General features: G+C 55.1%; 1 protein-coding gene and 1 long non-coding RNA gene across 5 annotated transcripts in view; one reads left to right on the top strand and one right to left on the bottom strand.

The window, feature by feature from the left end:
• Positions 1-4772: 4772 nt before the first annotated feature.
• LOC128802469 (uncharacterized) lies at positions 4773-7501 on the bottom strand. 2 transcript variants are annotated; one of them, XR_008435453.1, is made up of 4 exons: positions 7022-7501; positions 6797-6901; positions 5516-5734; positions 4773-5377 (listed from the first exon to the last, which is right to left on the bottom strand). It is a non-coding gene; the product is annotated as an uncharacterized LOC128802469 (long non-coding RNA). The 2 variants fall into 2 exon arrangements; XR_008435452.1 differs by having other exon boundaries at positions 4773-5734.
• Positions 7502-9259: 1758 nt separating this feature from the next.
• SMAD4 (SMAD family member 4) overlaps positions 9260-17577 on the top strand; it is a 30467-nt gene continuing 22149 nt past the window's right edge. For all 3 annotated transcript variants that reach the window (XM_053968890.1, XM_053968889.1, XM_053968888.1), the window contains exon 1: positions 9260-9357. The gene's annotated coding sequence lies outside the window, so the exon portion shown is untranslated. The remainder of the gene's footprint in view (positions 9358-17577) is intronic.

The following is a 17577-nucleotide window of genomic DNA, read 5'->3' as shown; positions in this document are numbered from 1 at the left end:
CCTGTCAGAAGTTGATTACTCCTGACAATTCGGTCCGTTCGAAGCTCTGGAGCACCAGCACTGCATTCCAGTAACGTTGGAGAAGCATGCCCTGGAAGCCTGTAGGCAGGTGGCAAGTACTCTTCATTAAACTGTCCCTCCAAATGCATTTTAAAGGATAAATTACCCTGACGGAGGCATATTTGTGTCTGCAGAAATGCCCCTGTGGGGGAATTTCACCTGCACACGCTCAGTCTGTTTCTGCAGTGACTTTATTCCGTCCGTTAAGGGACACGCAGACCCTGCTTTTATCTCCTGTCCTCCCCACCTCAAACTAGAAGCTGGGGTCTCCCAGATTTTAGCTGAATTTGCTGATCTGAAGGTGTGAGGAATTTTGAATTGAGACGACACTTTTTAATCATTTTTGATGGTGCGGTTTAATGTTTTTATCTTTTACATAAGTAAGAAAGGTGAGTTCAGCTCACATCTTCATAGTGTAGCCCAGAAGGTCACAAGACTTCTAGTTACAAACCTTTTAAATATTTATTAACTAATAAAACCCCGTCAACAAGAACTTAACCTTTGAATATTTTATCTTGTAGATTTACGCTACAGTGTAAGTTTTATTAGTTAATTATAACACACAAACTTACAGTACCGTATTTTAAATTTCTTGATTGCTTTTATAACTACTTTTATTTTTTCTATATCTTAAGTTTTAAAACCCTAATCTTTACTTTACTTAATGTGGCTCTACTTTAAACTATAAATCCACATTTTAACACTTAAATTGAGAAACCTTTTCCAAAATCTCAAATCAAATCCCGTGTTTAATTCTACACTTTTAACTTACAAACCCGAAATCCTTAAAGTTTTCTTACGTTTCGAATTCCAACACGAAGCAACACCAGCGCTCTTGAAAAGCCTTCCCTGAGTTTCCCCTGGGAGCTGCAGAGCTGGAAACCCTCAAAGCCAGGCGTGAGTGCAGCACCTGTGCTGGCACTCCTGCGGCTGAAATGCAGCCAAGCCTCAGGGAGAAGGAGAAGGGGTGAGGTTCCCTGGAGTCCGGCTGCGTGTCTGGAGCAAGATGAATTCCAGGGCTATCCCCGTCCTTCACGCAGACTGGAACAACCCAAAACCCCTGGATTTACACCCACCCACAGCTGTGAGAGGCAGAGCAGGAACAACCCAAACCCCTGGATTTACACCCACCCACAGCTGTGAGAGGCAGAGCAGGAACAACCCAAAACCCCTGGATTTACACCCACCCACAGCTGTGAGAGGCAGAGCAGGAACAACCCAAAACCCCTGGATTTACACCCACACACAGCTGCCACAGGCAGAGCAGGAACAACCCAAACCCCTGGATTTACACCCACACACAGCTGCCACAGGCAGAGCAGGAACAACCCAAACCCCTGGATTTACACCCACACACAGCTGTGAGAGGCAGAGCAGGAACAACCCAAACCCTGGATTTACACCCACACACAGCTGTGAGAGGCAGTGCAGGAACAACCCAAACCCCTGGATTTACACCCACCCACAGCTGTGAGAGGCAGAGCAGGAACAACCCAAAACCCCTGGATTTACACCCACACACAGCTGTGAGAGGCAGAGCAGGAACAACCCAAAACCCCTGGATTTACACCCACCCACAGCTGTGAGAGGCAGTGCAGGAACAACCCAAACCCCTGGATTTACACCCACACACAGCTGTGAGAGGCAGAGCAGGAACAACCCAAACCCTGGATTTACACCCACCCACAGCTGTGAGAGGCAGTGCAGGAACAACCCAAACCCCTGGATTTACACCCACACACAGCTGTGCACAGGCAGTGCAGGAACAACCCAAACCCCTGGATTTACACCCACACACAGCTGTGCACAGGCAGAGCAGGAACAACCCAAACCCCTGGATTTACACCCACACACAGCTGTGAGAGGCACTGCAGGAACAACCCAAACCCCTGGATTTACACCCACACACAGCTGTGAGAGGCAGAGCAGGAACAACCCAAACCCCTGGATTTGATTTAGGGTCTGAATCCTGGCTCAGAACGGGTCATTTTGGGTAAAGGGCAGCAAGGGAAGAGAGTATCACACTGAAGCAACAGGTCAGGGCCTCTCACATAATAGGTCTGGGGACTTGGCTGCAGAACGGAAATATTAGTGCAATTCTAATGCCATTTATTCCATACGGAAGGTCAAGGGAGGAAATGTTCCTTTCCCCTGACGTGCGAAGAAAAGCTGAAGGCTGCTTGGTCTGCACTCAAGGCCAGACCATTTGCTCTCAGTTTAAACAGTGATTGCTTTTGGGCAATCAGAGCGCACTCATTGCTGGGGTTATGTAAAATCAGAGCACCCTCAGCGCTCTCAGGTTGTGTAAAACTTCTGCACTTGCCATTCCGTGTGTTTTAGCACTTGAAAACGAGTTACAGGTGCCTCTTTTCTAGCAGACCCGTGTGTCCTTGCTTACCATGCTGCACTCTCCTGAAAGTCTGGATACCAAATTACCTCACAATTCTGACTGCTAATGAAACCTGAATTAAATTAATGGGAACGTGTGTGCCAGTCAGGAAAGGGTTGGACCACAAACTGCCAATTTTCTCAATGAGTTTATCTTTCCATTAATCCTCTGTTGCTTACCAGAGAGCAGAATTCCTCGGCATTCAAATAGATGTGCCTGAGAGTTTCCCCTGACAGCAGAGAAGCACTCTGCTCTGGGCCATGAGGGAGTTTCAACAAGTTCTGGGTATGTAAAGGAAGACTTTTTAAAATCATTCTTACGCTTCAAACAACTCATTTGAAACATCCTTCTGCCTTCCTGGAAGAGTTCCTCCAAGTTTAGTTCCTTTTTTTTTAGCTGTTACCAGCAGAAGGACTTGTTGAAACTGCAGAAGCAGCTTTTCATGGTGTGGGAAGGAGGAAGGGGGAAGGAACGAGCTGTGAGGAGTTTTGTGGCCCAGGGTGGAGGGAGGGTGAACTTCCCTTTGCCGAGGGCGGCGGGAGCCTGAGGAAATGGGGAGAGGGGGGTCCCTGTGAAATAGACATTTTTGGAGTTTACTCACGTTAACAAAAGGAACTAAGCATTTATAATCTAGCTTGTAGAGTTATGTATTGAATTTTAACCTTTTACTTAAGCAACCTCTGCCTGGTACAAAGGGCATAGGAAAATGCAAATTTCTGGAGCTTCTTGCATAAAGAACAATACCAGAAGAGGCAAAGAACCCAGATAAAGAAGCTCCTCTGTCTCCAAGCCTATCAAGACTGACAGACCTACTCAGATCAGCACCAAAGGAGTGAAAGCACAGAGAGGAAAAGTTCAAAGGCTCAGCCATGAGGAAGACCACAATCTTCAGCCTCAGCACCACCGAGAGACCCCCGTGCGACCACCACAGCAAACCAGGCGTGCCCAGAAGGGCGTGGACTCATTTAGCGTGAGAGGCGAGGACAGGCGGGGCCAGGGGTTGAATGTGCATGAGAAAGTTGTGCAATGTATTGCACATGGAACAGCTTTGGGAATAAAGGTGTGGGTCAGACTGAGGCTCGGGGCACAAGTTTTGGAGAGCGATCTCACTTGTGCCGGGCGCTGACACACACACCCACCTCATAACTACCCCAGGGTGTGGAGTCTATTTATTTATTCCGCGTATCGCTTCACCTGCAGCAGAGAAATACTGGCTGTGCTGCGTGGTGTGGTCTGAGAGAGCCCCAGCCCGAGGCTGGGAGCTAAATCCAGCTGGGAAATCCAGCTGCGGATGTCCCAGCCTCTGCATCGGCTGCTCCCCATGGCCCCGGCGGGGCTCTGCAGCTGCCAGTGCAGAAAAATAAACGTGACCTTTGTTTGTTTGTTTGGTGGGGGTTTTGTTTGTTTTGTGTTGTTTTATTTTTTGTTTGTTTGTTGTTGTTGTTGTTGTTGTTGTTTTTTGTTGTTGTTGGTTGGTTTTGGGGTTTTTTTGGGTTTTTGTTGTTGTTGTGGGAATATTTTTGGGTTTTTTGGGGTTTTTTTTGGGGGGGTTTTGAGTTTGTTTTGCTTTGTTAGTTTTGTTACGGTTTTGCTTGGTTTTTGTGTTCTTTTTTTTAACAGACTTTTGAAAGAGCTGTGTCTTACTGCGTTATGTTTGTTTGTAAGGAACAGCGCATTGATTATTTACCCTGGGGGGGGGTTTGGTTCCAGAAACGTGTGTTCTGGCGAGGTGGCAGGACTGGCCCAGGTCTCCCTGAGATCCCTGGTTTGGCACAGAGCCGCTGGGACAGCTCAGTGCGTTTCTTATTATTAGTTTGTACTGACCAACAGCTTCCCTGCTGCTGTCGCAGTCGTTACCGCTGTCGTTACCGCTAACACGAGCACACGGATTGGCGGCGCGCGGCAGAGCGGGAGGCAGGGGTTTGTTCTGGGGGCAGGGCAATGGCTCCTGGCCTGGATCAGGAATGGTGTGGCCAGCAGGAGCAGGGAGCTCATCCCCCCGTGCTCAGCACTGCTGAGGGCACACCTCGAGGGCTGTGCCCAGCTCTGGCCCCTCAGTTTGGGAAGGACGTTGAGACGCTCGAGCGCGTCCAGAGGAGGCAGCGAGGCTGGAGAGGGGCTGGGAACATAATTCCTGTGAGGAACGTTTGGAGGAGCTGGGGGTGCTCAGCCTGGAGAAGAGGAGGCTCAGAGGTGACCTCGTTGCTCTCCACAGCTCCCTGAAGGGAAGTGCAGACAGGTGGGGTCGGTCTCTTCCACCAGGCAGCGCTGACAGAACCAGAGGACGCAGCCTCAGGCTACGTCAGGGAAGGTACAGGTTGGGTATTGGGAAAAAATTTTATTGGGAAAAAAGAATAATAAAGTTCTGGAATTGTCTTCCCAGGGAGGTGGTGGAGTCACCATCTCTGGATGTGTTCAAAAAAAGACTGGACATGGCACGGGGTGCTATAGTCTAGTTGAGGTGTTAAGGCACAGGTTGGACTTGATGGTCTTAGAGGTCTCTTCCAACCTCATTACTCTGTGATTCTGTGATTCTGTGGTTCTGTGATTCTGTGGTTCTGTGGTTCTGTGGTTCTGGCTGCCCTGGCTGTCTCGAGACCCTGGCAGGGAGCTCGGAGGCCTTGGCACCAAGTCAAAAACACCTGTGGCTTTGATTCTAGCCCATGGAAAAAGCTGCCAACTTTGTGTGAGAAATTACAAGCCACAAGGGTTTGAGCGGTGTGGTAGCTGAATTAACACAGGGTGAAAAGGTAGAATTTTGGGGTTTTTAGAATGGGGTTTAAGGGGACAAGATGGAGGGATTTTGCTGTGTCCTGACCTTCTTCTCCTTCTCCTTGTCCTCCACATCTTGCTGTGATGGTGACACTGTTGTATTGTTTTAAGGCAGAGACACACTGTCCAACACAGATTGTAGATATTGGCACGTTACTGTAAACAGAGCACACAGAGTTTTGGGTATAAAATGGCAACAGCAGCCCAGGGGATGGGAGTCTGTCACAGACCGACCTGCTGGACAGACCGCAGCTCCTGGGGAAAGCATGGTACAGATAAGAGAAAATAAACAACCTTGAGAAGCCGACCCTGCGCATTCCGACTCCTCCTCTGGCCGCGCGGGCTGGAAACCGGGACCGCTACGCTCGTGGGGTCACCTCGACTGCCAGACCCCCGAGACCCTGGGATCCGATGCGACGTTTGTGCTGCAGGGGTGGCTCTGCCGCTGCCCCCAGCCCCGCTGCAGCCGCCCTGCGCGCTCCCCTGCGGGCCCTGCAGCTCCTGCGCCCTGCTCTGAAATAAAAACCAACCCAGGCACTGCCCCCCAACTCCTGAAATGAAAACCAACCCAGGCACTGCCCCCCAACTCCTGAAATGAAAACCAACCCAGGCACTGCCCCCAACTCCTGAAATAAAAAACAACCCAGGCACTGCCCCCCAAATCCTGAAATAAAAACCAACCCAGGCACTGCCCCCCAACTCCTGAAATGAAAACCAACCCAGGCACTGCCCCCCAAATCCTGAAATAAAAACCAACCCAGGCACTGCCCCCCAACTCCTGAAATGAAAACCAACCCAGGCACTGCCCCCCAACTCCTGAAATAAAAAACAACCCAGGCACTGCCCCCCAACTCCTGAAATAAAAACCAACCCAGGCACTGCCCCCCAACTCCTGAAATAAAAACCAACCCAGGCACTGCCCCCCAACTCCTGAAATAAAAAACAACCCAGGCACTGCCCCCAACTCCTGAAATAAAAAACAACCCAGGCACTGCCCCCCAAGCTCTGAAATAAAAACCAACCCAGGCACTGCCCCCCAAGCTCTGAAATAAAAAACAACCCAGGCACTGCCCCCCAACTCCTGAAATGAAAACCAACCCAGGCACTGCCCCCCAACTCCTGAAATAAAAAACAACCCAGGCACTGCCCCTCAAGCTCTGAAATAAAAAACAACCCAGACCTTGCCCCCAAGCTCTGAAATAAAAACCAACCCAAACATTGCCTCCAACTCATGAAATAAAAACCAACCCAAACATTGCCTCCAACTCATGAAATAAAAACCAACCCAAACATTGCCCCCAACTCCTGAAATAAAAACCAACCCAAACATTGCTCGCAACTCCTAAAATAAAAACCAACCCAAACATTGCCCCCAACTCCTGAAATAAAAATCAACCCAAACATTGCTCACAACTCCTAAAATAAAAACCAACCCAAACATTGCCCCCAACTCCTGAAATAAAAATCAACCCAAACATTGCTCGCAACTCCTAAAATAAAAACCAACCCAAACATTGCCCCCAAGCTCACAACGCCCCCCACGTCCCCTCCTAAAAGCTGAGTTTAACGTGGTACCGTCAGATTTACCGCTCCCGTTCTGCGCACGTGAGAAATCCGAACATTTCCCTCCTGGAGCGCCTGGTGCGGCTCCTGGCGCTGGATTTGAGGAGATCTCCTTGTCTGAAGGGCCAAGTTTAACAAGCCTAAGTGCCGAGTTCTACATTTTGGCCACAAAAATCCCCTCCGGAGGGAAGGGGCTGTGCTCATTAACTGTTTAATTAGGGCTCTTGTAACCCGTACCTCGGAGCGGGAGGTGGCAGGGCCGTGGCCGGAGGGTCCGGTGTGGGACACTCCCCGTGGGCTGGAGCTCTCATCTCCCACCCGGAATTCCTTCAGATCTCCAGAAACAGGCAATTTGCACCTCACTCGGCAAATCCTGGCGTGGAGAGGCCTCAGTTACGTCTGTCCAGGAAGAGATGACAGGTACGGGAGTGTTAGGTATTGCTTTTCAGCGTGAGGCCTTCGGGATGCGGAAGTGACGGTAAATGACTGAGTAGTGTCAGCGGCAAGTTTTGATAGGGCGACACAACAATTTTTAAAAATTCCCATTATTCTTGGCTCCTATTAGAGTGGCTGTGACAGCAGGCCAGCACCTTGCCAAAATCCTCCTGCATTCAGAAAGAATACGTTGCATTTTTCAGGGGACAAGGTACTTCGCACGCCTTTTCCCGTGCTGTTTTGTATTCAGAGGGCGGCTCAACACCACGAAGGCAGCAAGGCCTAACGTTTCAGTTCTAAAACGTCTTTTCCTTTTCAGCTGAGCTGCTGTGGGGAGCTGCCTCGTGCCGGGTGAGGGGATGCGGAGGTGGGAAGCAGAGCCGTGTGCAGGGCTGGGATTGCCGGGCTCCCAACTCCTCTTGTGCAGCCCTGCCCGGGGCTGAGCCCCCAGCGTGGGCAGCAGGGCAGGGGGGATTCTGCCCCTGTGCCCCTGTGCTCAGCTGAGAGCCCACCTGCAGAGCTGCCCCAGCCCTGGCTCCAACAGCACAAGGACGTGGAGCTGCTGGAGCCAGCCCAGAGGAGGCCCCGGAGCTGCTGCCAGGGCTGGAGCCCCTCTGCTCTGGAGCCAGCCTGGCAGAGCTGGGGCTGTTCAGCTGCACAAGAGAAGGCTCCAGGGAGAGCTCAGAGCCCCTGCCAGGGCCTCAAGGGGCTCCAGGAGAGCTGCACAGGGACTGGGGACAAGGCATGCAGGGACAGCACACAGGCAATGGCTTCCACTGCCAGAGGGCAGGCACAGGTGGGATGTTGGGAACTGGGAATTGCTGGCTGGGAGGGTGGGCAGGCCCTGGCACAGGGTGCCCAGAGCAGCTGTGGCTGCCCCTGGATCCCTGGCAGTGTCCCAGGCCAGGCTGGACGGGGCTTGGAGCAGCCTGGGACAGTGGGAGCTGTCCCAGCCCATGGCAGGGGGTGGGATGGGATGGGCTTTAAGGTTCCTTTCAATCCAAAGCATCCCAGTGTCCTCTGATTTGAGAGATTTTGCACCTGTGGAGCTGCACGCCCGTTGGGGCTGTGTTCCCATGGCCACATTTACGGGGTCGTTCCCCCTGTGCTGGCACTGCCAGCCTTGTCCTGTTCTGGAGCCACCATCGGGAACGGACCCTGAGGGGCTGGAGCGTGGCCAGGGCAGGAACGGAGCTGGGAAGGGGCTGGAGCCCCAGGAGAGGCTGAGGGAGCTGGGAAGGGGCTCAGCCTGGAGAAAAGGAGGCTCAGGGGGGTCCTTGTGGCTCTGCACAGCTCCTGACAGGAGGGGACAGCCGGGGGGGTCGGGCTGTGCTCCAGGGAACAGGGACAGGAGGAGAGGGAACGGCCTCAGGCTGGGCCAGGGGAGATTCAGGTGGGACATCAGCAGGAATTTCCCCATGGAAAGGGTCAGGAACTGGAACTGCCCAGGGAGGTTTGGAGTGCCCATCCCTGGAGGAGCCCGAGGAGGGCCTGGACGTGGCACGCAGCGCCCCGGGGTGCTGGCCCGGCGGGGCAGAGGCACAGCCCGGCTCCCGGTCCCGCGGGGCTCTCTCCCCTCACGGACCCCGAGCTCTCCGTGTTCCCGGTCCCGCGGGGCTCTCTCCCCTCACGGACCCCGAGCTCTCCGTGTTCCCGGTCCCGCGGGGCTCTCTCCCCTCACGGACCCCGAGCTCTCCGTGTTCCCGGTCCCGCGGGGCTCTCTCCCCTCACGGACCCCGAGCTCCCCGCGCTCCTCGACCGCGCCGGGCCCGGCCGCCCGCCTCGCCGCTGGAGCGCCACCCGCCAACCACAAACACAAACGCGCCCGCCCGCGCCGCTCCCCGGCGCCGCGCAGGCGCCGCGGGACCCGGATGTGGCGCATGCGCGGCGGCGGCGGCGGCGGCCGCGACGGCGACAGCGGCAGCAAACAAACCGCGAGCGGCGCGGCCGCGGCCAGCGCGGGCAGGAGGCGGCGGGGGCGGCCGGCAGCGGGCGGCCGCTGCCCCCCGGCGCCCGCCAGCGCCGCCCCGCCCCGCCCCGCCGCGCGGAGGGGAGGGGGCGGAGGCCCGGGCCTTCCCCCGCCGCCGCCGCCGCCGCCCCTCACGGCGGCCTCGGGCCGCGCCCGGACGGCGGCCCAGGTAACATCCGCTCCCGGCTCCCGCCCGCCCGCCGCGCCGGGATCCCCTCCCGGGCTCCTTCCCCGCCCCCTTCCCGGCCGCTTCCCCGGTCACTTCCCCACCTTCCCGGGCTCCTTCCCCGGCCCCTTCCCGGGCTCCTCCCCCGCTCCCTTCCCCTCCTTCCCCGGCTCCCTCGCCACCTCCCCTCCTTTGTGGCCCCCCCCTGCCCTTGGTCTCATCCCCACCTCCCTCCCGTCCCTTCATCACCTCCTCCCTGTCCCCTTCCCACTTCCTCGCTTTTCCTCGTCGAGAAGAACACAAGAAACCCCCCCCCCCCCCCCACCCCACCTCCCGCTACCAAACTTCTTAGCCTTACGTTCTAAACGCTGGCAGCCATCCTGTCCCCGGCCGAACATGGCCCCGCTGTCCGCACTCGGCCCCGCGGGCTGGAGAAGCCCCCGCGGAGGTTTTGTGTGGGCTCCTCAGCCCCTTGGCATCCATCTGCCGTCTCCTGCGGGATGCAGAGGGCGGTGCTGACCGCGGGTTGCGGGGGCGGGGGTGCACAGAGGGTGTTGATGAGGGATCGGTGCCCCTCTGCCGTGCTCCCACAGAGCCTGTGTTAACGAGGGTGTGTTCATGAGGATCGCTGCCCCTCTGCCGTGCTCCCGCCCGTGCCCGTGCCCGAGCCCGGGGTCTGGGTCCGGGGCAGCTCGGTGACCCGTGGGGCTCGGAGGTCGGGCCGTGCTGGCGGATGGGGTGACCCAGCCGCGGGCTGGGGCGTTGTTAGAGCCCAGACCGAGTGCCGCGGACACCCGGCAGCGCCGTGCTCGCTCACCGGCACTTGCCAGCTGTCCCGGCTCGGAGCGCCGTGCTCCTGCGGGGGACAGCTCAGAGCTCCTGTCCCAGCTCAGAGCTCCTGTCCCAGCTCAGAGCTCCTGTTCCATCTCAGAGCTCCTGTCCCAGCTCAGAGCTCCTGTTCCATCTCAGAGCTCCTGTCCCAGCTCAGAGCTCCTGTCCCAGCTCAGAGCTCCTGTTCCATCTCAGAGCTCCTGTCCCAGCTCAGAGCTCCTGTCCCAGCTCAGAGCTCCTGTCCCAGCTCAGAGCTCCTGTCCCAGCTCAGAGCTCCTGTCCCAGCTCAGAGCTCCTGTTCCATCTCAGAGCTCCTGTTCCATCTCAGAGCTCCTGTCCCAGCTCAGAGCTCCTGTCCCAGCTCAGAGCTCCTGTCCCAGCTCAGAGCTCCGGTTCCATCTCTGGGCTCCTGTTCCAGCTCAGAGCTCCTGTCCCATCTCAGAGCTCCTGTTCCATCTCAGAGCTCCTGTCCCAGCTCAGAGCTCCTGTTCCATCTCAGAGCTCCTGTCCCAGCTCAGAGCTCCTGTCCCAGCTCAGAGCTCCTGTCCCAGCTCAGAGCTCCTGTTCCATCTCAGAGCTCCTGTTCCAGCTCAGAGCTCCTGTCCCAGCTCAGAGCTCCTGTCCCGTCTCAGAGCTCCTGTCCCATCTCAGAGCTCCTGTTCCATCTCAGAGCTCCTGTCCCATCTCAGAGCTCCTGTTCCCTCTCAGAGCTCCTGTCCCAGCTCAGAGCTCCTGTCCCATCTCTGGGCTCCTGTCCCAGCTCAGAGCTCCTGTTCCATCTCAGAGCTCCTGTTCCATCTCAGAGCTCCTGTCCCATCTCTGGGCTCCTGTCCCAGCTCAGAGCTCCTGTCCCATCTCTGGGCTCCTGTCCCAGCTCAGAGCTCCTGTCCCATCTCAGAGCTCCTGTTCCAGCTCAGAGCTCCTGTCCCAGCTCAGAGCTCCTGTTCCAGCTCAGAGCTCCTGTTCCATCTCAGAGCTCCTGTCCCAGCTCAGAGCTCCTGTCCCAGCTCAGAGCTCCTGTCCCAGCTCAGAGCTCCTGTCCCAGCTCAGAGCTCCTGTTCCATCTCAGAGCTCCTGTCCCAGCTCAGAGCTCCTGTTCCATCTCAGAGCTCCTGTCCCAGCTCAGAGCTCCTGTCCCAGCTCAGAGCTCCTGTTCCAGCTCAGAGCTCCTGTCCCAGCTCAGAGCTCCTGTCCCATCTCAGAGCTCCTGTTCCATCTCAGAGCTCCTGTCCCAGCTCAGAGCTCCTGTTCCATCTCAGAGCTCCTGTCCCATCTCAGAGCTCCTGTCCCAGCTCAGAGCTCCTGTCCCATCTCAGAACTCCTGTTCCATCTCAGAGCTCCTGTTCCATCTCAGAGCTCCTGTCCCAGCTCAGAGCTCCTGTCCCAGCTCAGAGCTCCTGTCCCATCTCAGAGCTCCTGTTCCATCTCAGAGCTCCTGTCCCAGCTCAGAGCTCCTGTCCCATCTCAGAGCTCCTGTTCCAGCTCAGAGCTCCTGTTCCATCTCAGAGCTCCTGTCCCAGCTCAGAGCTCCTGTTCCATCTCAGAGCTCCTGTCCCAGCTCAGAGCTCCTGTTCCATCTCAGAGCTCCTGTCCCATCTCAGAGCTCCTGTTCCCTCTCAGAGCTCCTGTCCCATCTCTGGGCTCCTGTTCCATCTCAGAGCTCCTGTTCCCTCTCAGAGCTCCTGTTCCAGCTCAGAGCTCCTGTTCCATCTCAGAGCTCCTGTTCCAGCTCAGAGCTCCTGTTCCAGCTCAGAGCTCCTGTTCCATCTCAGAGCTCCTGTTCCAGCTCAGAGCTCCTGTTCCAGCTCAGAGCTCCTGTTCCATCTCAGAGCTCCTGTCCCAGCTCAGAGCTCCTGTCCCAGCTCAGAGCTCCTGTTCCATCTCAGAGCTCCTGTCCCAGCTCAGAGCTCCTGTTCCATCTCAGAGCTCCTGTCCCAGCTCAGAGCTCCTGTCCCAGCTCAGAGCTCCTGTCCCATCTCAGAGCTCCTGTTCCATCTCAGAGCTCCTGTCCCAGCTCAGAGCTCCTGTCCCATCTCAGAGCTCCTGTTCCATCTCAGAGCTCCTGTCCCAGCTCAGAGCTCCTGTCCCATCTCAGAGCTCCTGTTCCATCTCAGAGCTCCTGTCCCAGCTCAGAGCTCCTGTCTCAGCTCAGAGCTCCTGTCCCAGCTCAGGACTCCTTTCCCATCTCAGGGCTGCTGGAATGGCAGCTTGTCCTCCCGGCCCTTGCCTTTCCCTGTGACTGCATGGAGTTTCTTCCCACTCTGCATTCATGAACCTCTCTGGATTTGCTTGTCGCATAAGCACGCTTGTTTAATATTGATTCGGGAACTTTATTTGAAAGAGCTGAGGCCCAGGGAGAAGCACCGAGTGCCTCACGCTGATTAGAATTCTTTTTTTAAGTAGATAGCTCTTTACATAATGCATTCAGGCTGGGCTGGCACAATGGGGATGTGAGCTCTGAGAGGAACCGACTGACTTGGTGAGAACAAAGGTGCTGAGAGCAGATCCTGGTGAGGACCTGCTCTTAGGGTCCTGCAGGGATTTTAGGGCTCTGTTTCTCTCTGCTGTTAACCTCCTGAAAAACTGTACTTTTGGTCGGGGCTGGAATTTTTCATGCCTGCCGTGCCCAGAGGTGAGTTTTTTTGTTAAGCTCTAGCAAACGCAGAGAGCACCAGATTACTGTAGAGAGCAGATGTTATCTAGCACACCTCTTGCTGGGCTGTGGAAATCACACCACTCCTGGGCAGGCAGGGCTCCACTGTCCCTTCTGCGTGAGGTTCTGGCAAACCTCTGTGTCACGGGAGCCTCCCCAAGGGGATCCTCCGGGCCTGGGTTTGCTCTGTCATTCCACGAGAGGAATTCCACCACCTCTCCTAGGATTTCATCTCCCGCTCCCCTGGTGCGGGGTAGAGCCCTGGGGTTACCCCCGGGGCTGGGGTGTGTGGCTGGAGTGGCAGAGGAGGCCGTGTGCTGCGGTGGGCAGATCTTCCAGCTCTGACCACACAAGAGGCCTGTACTGAAAGGAGGAATTGTTTTCCGGCAGTGTGCTTTCTCAGAAAGTGAGAATCAGGGCAGAGAAATGCGTAAAGCGGAACTTTCCCGGGGTGTAAAACACGCGGTGCAGTCGCGCTATTAGAGCGGGGTTAGCTTTCCCCTCGTGTGCTGCCCCCTGCGCTCAGAGGGAAGGCGAGGTTGGAGCGGGGTTACCGTGGTGTCGATTCCCCACCCTCGGTCCGGGGCGCTCGGGAAGCGCTTCTGGACAGGGCTGGATGCGCCGGTGCGAGCCGGGAGGAGCGAACGTGCCCGCAGCTGCTGCTGGGCACGCACTCCACACCGGCCTCTCCCGCGGAGAAATGCCTGCTCCGGCTTCCCAAACGCGAATTTCTGTCAAGAACAAAACTGGTGCCGCTCAGAGTTTCCTTCAAGCTCTTCTCCAGCTCCCTTTATGCTGCCATGTGTCTTAAATTTCGGTGGCTGCTGCCAGAGAGATGAGGAGAATTGATACTGATGATTCAGATGCTCGCACAAAAATAGTGTTCTGGGGACTGTTAGCTCTGCCGCAGGGAGCAGGGGGAGCGTGGTGCCTTCTCGTTGCTCCTTCCCTGCTCTTTAATGCTAATTGTTCTCACGTCTACAAACATTTTGCTGCTGTTCACCCGTGGGGCAAGTAGATAATAGTCTAATGTGCTGGAAAGTGTCTGCACTTGACTCACGTACTCCCATCTTCATCAAATCACGAGCTGCTTTTTGTTTTATTGGTTTATGGATTTTCCTCTATCGTGTTTATCATAAAACTTCTGCCCTTGCATTATTAAACAGCAGAACTCTGCAGTAATGTTTTGGTGGTTAAAAGCCGTCGAATGTATTCCTGACATCTTTGTGTTTGTCTGATTTCCGAGGCAGCAGCTGAGGCAGGAGCCTTTCTGGTCCTTTCTGGTGGTGTGAAATGTTCTAGCGAGATGTCAATTTGCACGCTATTCTAATTAGCCAGTTCGTTAGTGTCACGTTACTGCCTGCTATCAGGATGCTGGAAATCTGTCTGGGATGGCTGTTCCTCATGAATCACACTCCCAGAGCACCCCTGGCAGCTTTAGGCAAGCAATTCTTGGTTTTCCTTAGATATATTTCCCCAAAAATTGCTTTCGTGTAGCTTGGAGACGCAGTTCTGTTCTTTCAGGTGTGTTCTGCATTAATTCGTCTCCCCGCTCGCCCTGGAACCTGACTGCCCCGAACTGCATCCCGCAGGCTGGTGCGGCTGCGGCCTGTCCTTGTCACTTTGTTACAGCGCGCGTGGCTTTGTTTTGCCGGGGACCGTGGCCAGGGCGTGCCAGGACGCGCAGCGAGGGATGCTGTGCTGATGATGATGGTCATCTCGGGCGCTCTGCGGGGACGCCGGCTGCCTTCTGAGCAGTTCGTGCAAGAAGTGGCAGCTCTCTCTCGGGCCCGCTGCTCAAGCGCTGCCTGAGCCCCCGGCGTGCCGCGGCAGCACGTAAAAACCCTTTTTTCTTTGATTTTCAACTCCGCACACCGGTTGGATTTCCATCACAAGGGTGCACTCGGGCTCTGTGGATGTGACAGCCTGGTCAGAGAGCGAGAAAACTAGCTAAGTTTTCCCAGAATCGGTCTGAGAGACTTTAGGGAGTTGAAAATAAATGATAGGTTATTATCATAAACAACCTGCAGGTGTTGTTTTCCTACTCTGTGTTTTCTTGTTTTTCTCAAGGATTGTTTATAAGGAAGGCGTCCCGTTAATTAGCCGGTCAGGTGAAATGTACTGATTAATTGACCAGCCGGGTCTGTCTGTATCGGAGCAAGGTATAAAAGAGGATCAGGGGTGAAGCCGCTCACTGTGTCCTCCGGACAGTCTGTGTCGTTTCTTTCTCAGCCGTGACAGGGCTCCCCGTGCGCGGTCACAAATCCCTCGTGCGTTGTGCCCTCTGTGCGTGCTGTGCGTTGCCCTGTCTGAGCGTTCATCAGCCCTCCCCACCAGCACCTCTGCACCTGCAGCGCCCTGCGTGCATCTGACACCTCTCTTCTGAGCTGATCCCAGCACTGCTTCCCTCTCTCCATCAAACCTGGTGCCTGCAGGAGCTATTTTTCCAGCTGATACAAGGCTGTGCTATGTATTTTAACTTTTTTTTTTTTTTTTTTCCCTTAAGCACAGCATTCAGCATCTCGGCTCTTGCGAGCAAAGTGTTAACCTGTGGTCCCACCAGGTCACGCTACTTCTCACGTAGTTTTCCCTCTGAACAGTGAAGGCTCCCGAGTGTTCTGACGTTTGGGAAACCCCTGGTTTGCAGTGGGAAGTGCAGGAATGAAGCGCACGTGCTAGGAAAGCGGCGTGGAGGGGGCGTTGGCCTCCTGCCCCTACCTTAAGGCGGGTACCCAGTGGGTTTTGCTGCCGCATTTTTAGGCTGAGTTTCCTGGTGAGCCCGATGCCCGTGCAGCTGGGACTGGCCTGGAGCCCAGTGTACACGCAGTGGGGCTGTGGGGCTGCTGATTGCCTGCATCGTGTTCCTCCCCTGACTCCCGCTCCGTCCCAGCCGCCTGCCGGGGCTGCTGCTTGCTGCCTTGGCGTTGGTGGCTCTCCCCAGATTGCAAAGTGTGGCTTCTGTGCGGGGCGAGGGGGAAGAGAAACCACTCCTCGGTGGTGGAAGTATTCCTCTAAGGCTGCTTCTAACGTGTAGGAAAGGATGTGAGTGTTTTTTAAGGACCTGGGTTTGTAGCTTCAGAGCAGATCTCAACCAGATCACAGTGTTGAAAATGGGAGTTGTTTGGATGAAGGGATTTTTCAGCTAAGTTTAAAAATTTGCCTGGCTGAATTACTAGCTTTAGTAAGGTTTTGGGGACTTCTAGCAGCCCCTGCCTTTTATGCTTCAGAGGAGCTTCTGCACAGCTGTAGTAACAACTCCACAAAGGCAAGGAAGTGAAATCCACGTGAGGTTTTTTCCTAACCATGAAAATCAGAAAGACTTTTTTTCTGTTTCTAAACCCCCTTCTTCAGGCTCCGTGTGTGTGTGTCTGCCTGTTGTTTTGTAGAACGTCGAACTGAAACGTACCTCAGCAACTCGTGGGCCTCAAGCGAGGCCGTCCAAGTGATCCTATCTCTTAAATACTTAATTTGCTGCCTGAAGAGTTGCTGGGAGCGTTTGGAAGCCGTGTTTTCCTCACCGTGTTTTTTTGGCACGTGAAACTATTGTTCCTGGGCTGTGCTGGCCTGTAACGCTGTCTTGCTGGTGCGGCTGAGGTGGAATGTTGGATTTCTGTTCCATAAAAGTGTTGTTTGTGCCTTCATCTGCTTTTTTGTGCGTCGCCTGTGTTCTCTGGCTGATCAGGAACACCTCGCTTCCCCAGAAGGGAATGCCCTCCCGGGGGTTGTGCAAGGGATGCCGAGTGTGAAACCTTGTCTCTGTTATCTGGTCACAGCAGTAAGATAATCGCTGTTTGGAGAGAGTGTGTCCCAGCTGATCCAGAAACAGCGGCGCGGTCTGGGTCAGCGGGGCTTGTTTTGCATTCCTGCCCTAAAACAAGTATAAGTAGGGTGCGGGCAGTGTCCTGACAGCTCGGTAGGGCTCCTTCTCCCTCACAGGTCAGTCAGCTGCGTTCGATTGCAGTTCTGCAGGGCGGCGTGCTGGGAGAGCAGCCCGCTGTGTTGTTCAGGTAACTGTTTCTGGCAGGCGTCACGGTCTGGGGCGTGCCACCAGCGCAGTGCTTGCGCTGTTGCACTGCTGCTTCGTGCCTTGCACTTTGCTGCGGGGGCTGCATTTCAGCGCTGCGGCGAGGCGGCCGTGGGGAGGCAGCGGGTGTAATGCAGCAGCAGTGGTGTTTGTTCAAGCCTGCGTCTTGTCTGCAGGCAGGGAGCAGTGCCAGTTAGCAGCTGGTCGTTGTTCTCCAGAGAGAAGTTTGCTGCCGATCGTCAGAGGCGATTTAAATCACCCGGCAGTCTAAACTTTGTTTTGTCTTTGGGATTTACCTCCCCTTCGGAGGTTCTTGTTCTGAAACTCGGGTTACCTGGAACTGTAGCTGTTGTTTGCTTGTTCTGTAGTTTGCTCGCGGTTAATGAAACGCGTTACTTTACGTAGCACAGAATCACAGACTTGTTAAGGCTGGAAAAGACCTTTAAAACCGTTGACCGTGAGTGAAATCGGGTGCCTGTCTGTAGCTTTGTTAAACACTAGTTAGCGCTTTGCATTAGCTCGGCCCCGTTCTGTGTGCTGCCTCCTCGCTCTCTGCACACAGCGTGGTAAGGAGGTGCCGAGGCGCCTCTCCAGCGTGTGACCGAGCTAAAGATGGGCTCCTCCTTTATCATAAAACTTCTGCCCTTGCATTATTAAACAGCAGAACTCTGCAGTAATGTTTTGGTGGTTAAAAGCCATCTAATGTATTCCTGAC

This window comes from Vidua chalybeata, chromosome Z, assembly GCF_026979565.1.
Source record: "Vidua chalybeata isolate OUT-0048 chromosome Z, bVidCha1 merged haplotype, whole genome shotgun sequence".
Lineage (NCBI taxonomy): Eukaryota > Metazoa > Chordata > Aves > Passeriformes > Viduidae > Vidua > Vidua chalybeata.
This window is presented reverse-complemented; position numbering and strand designations above follow the sequence as displayed.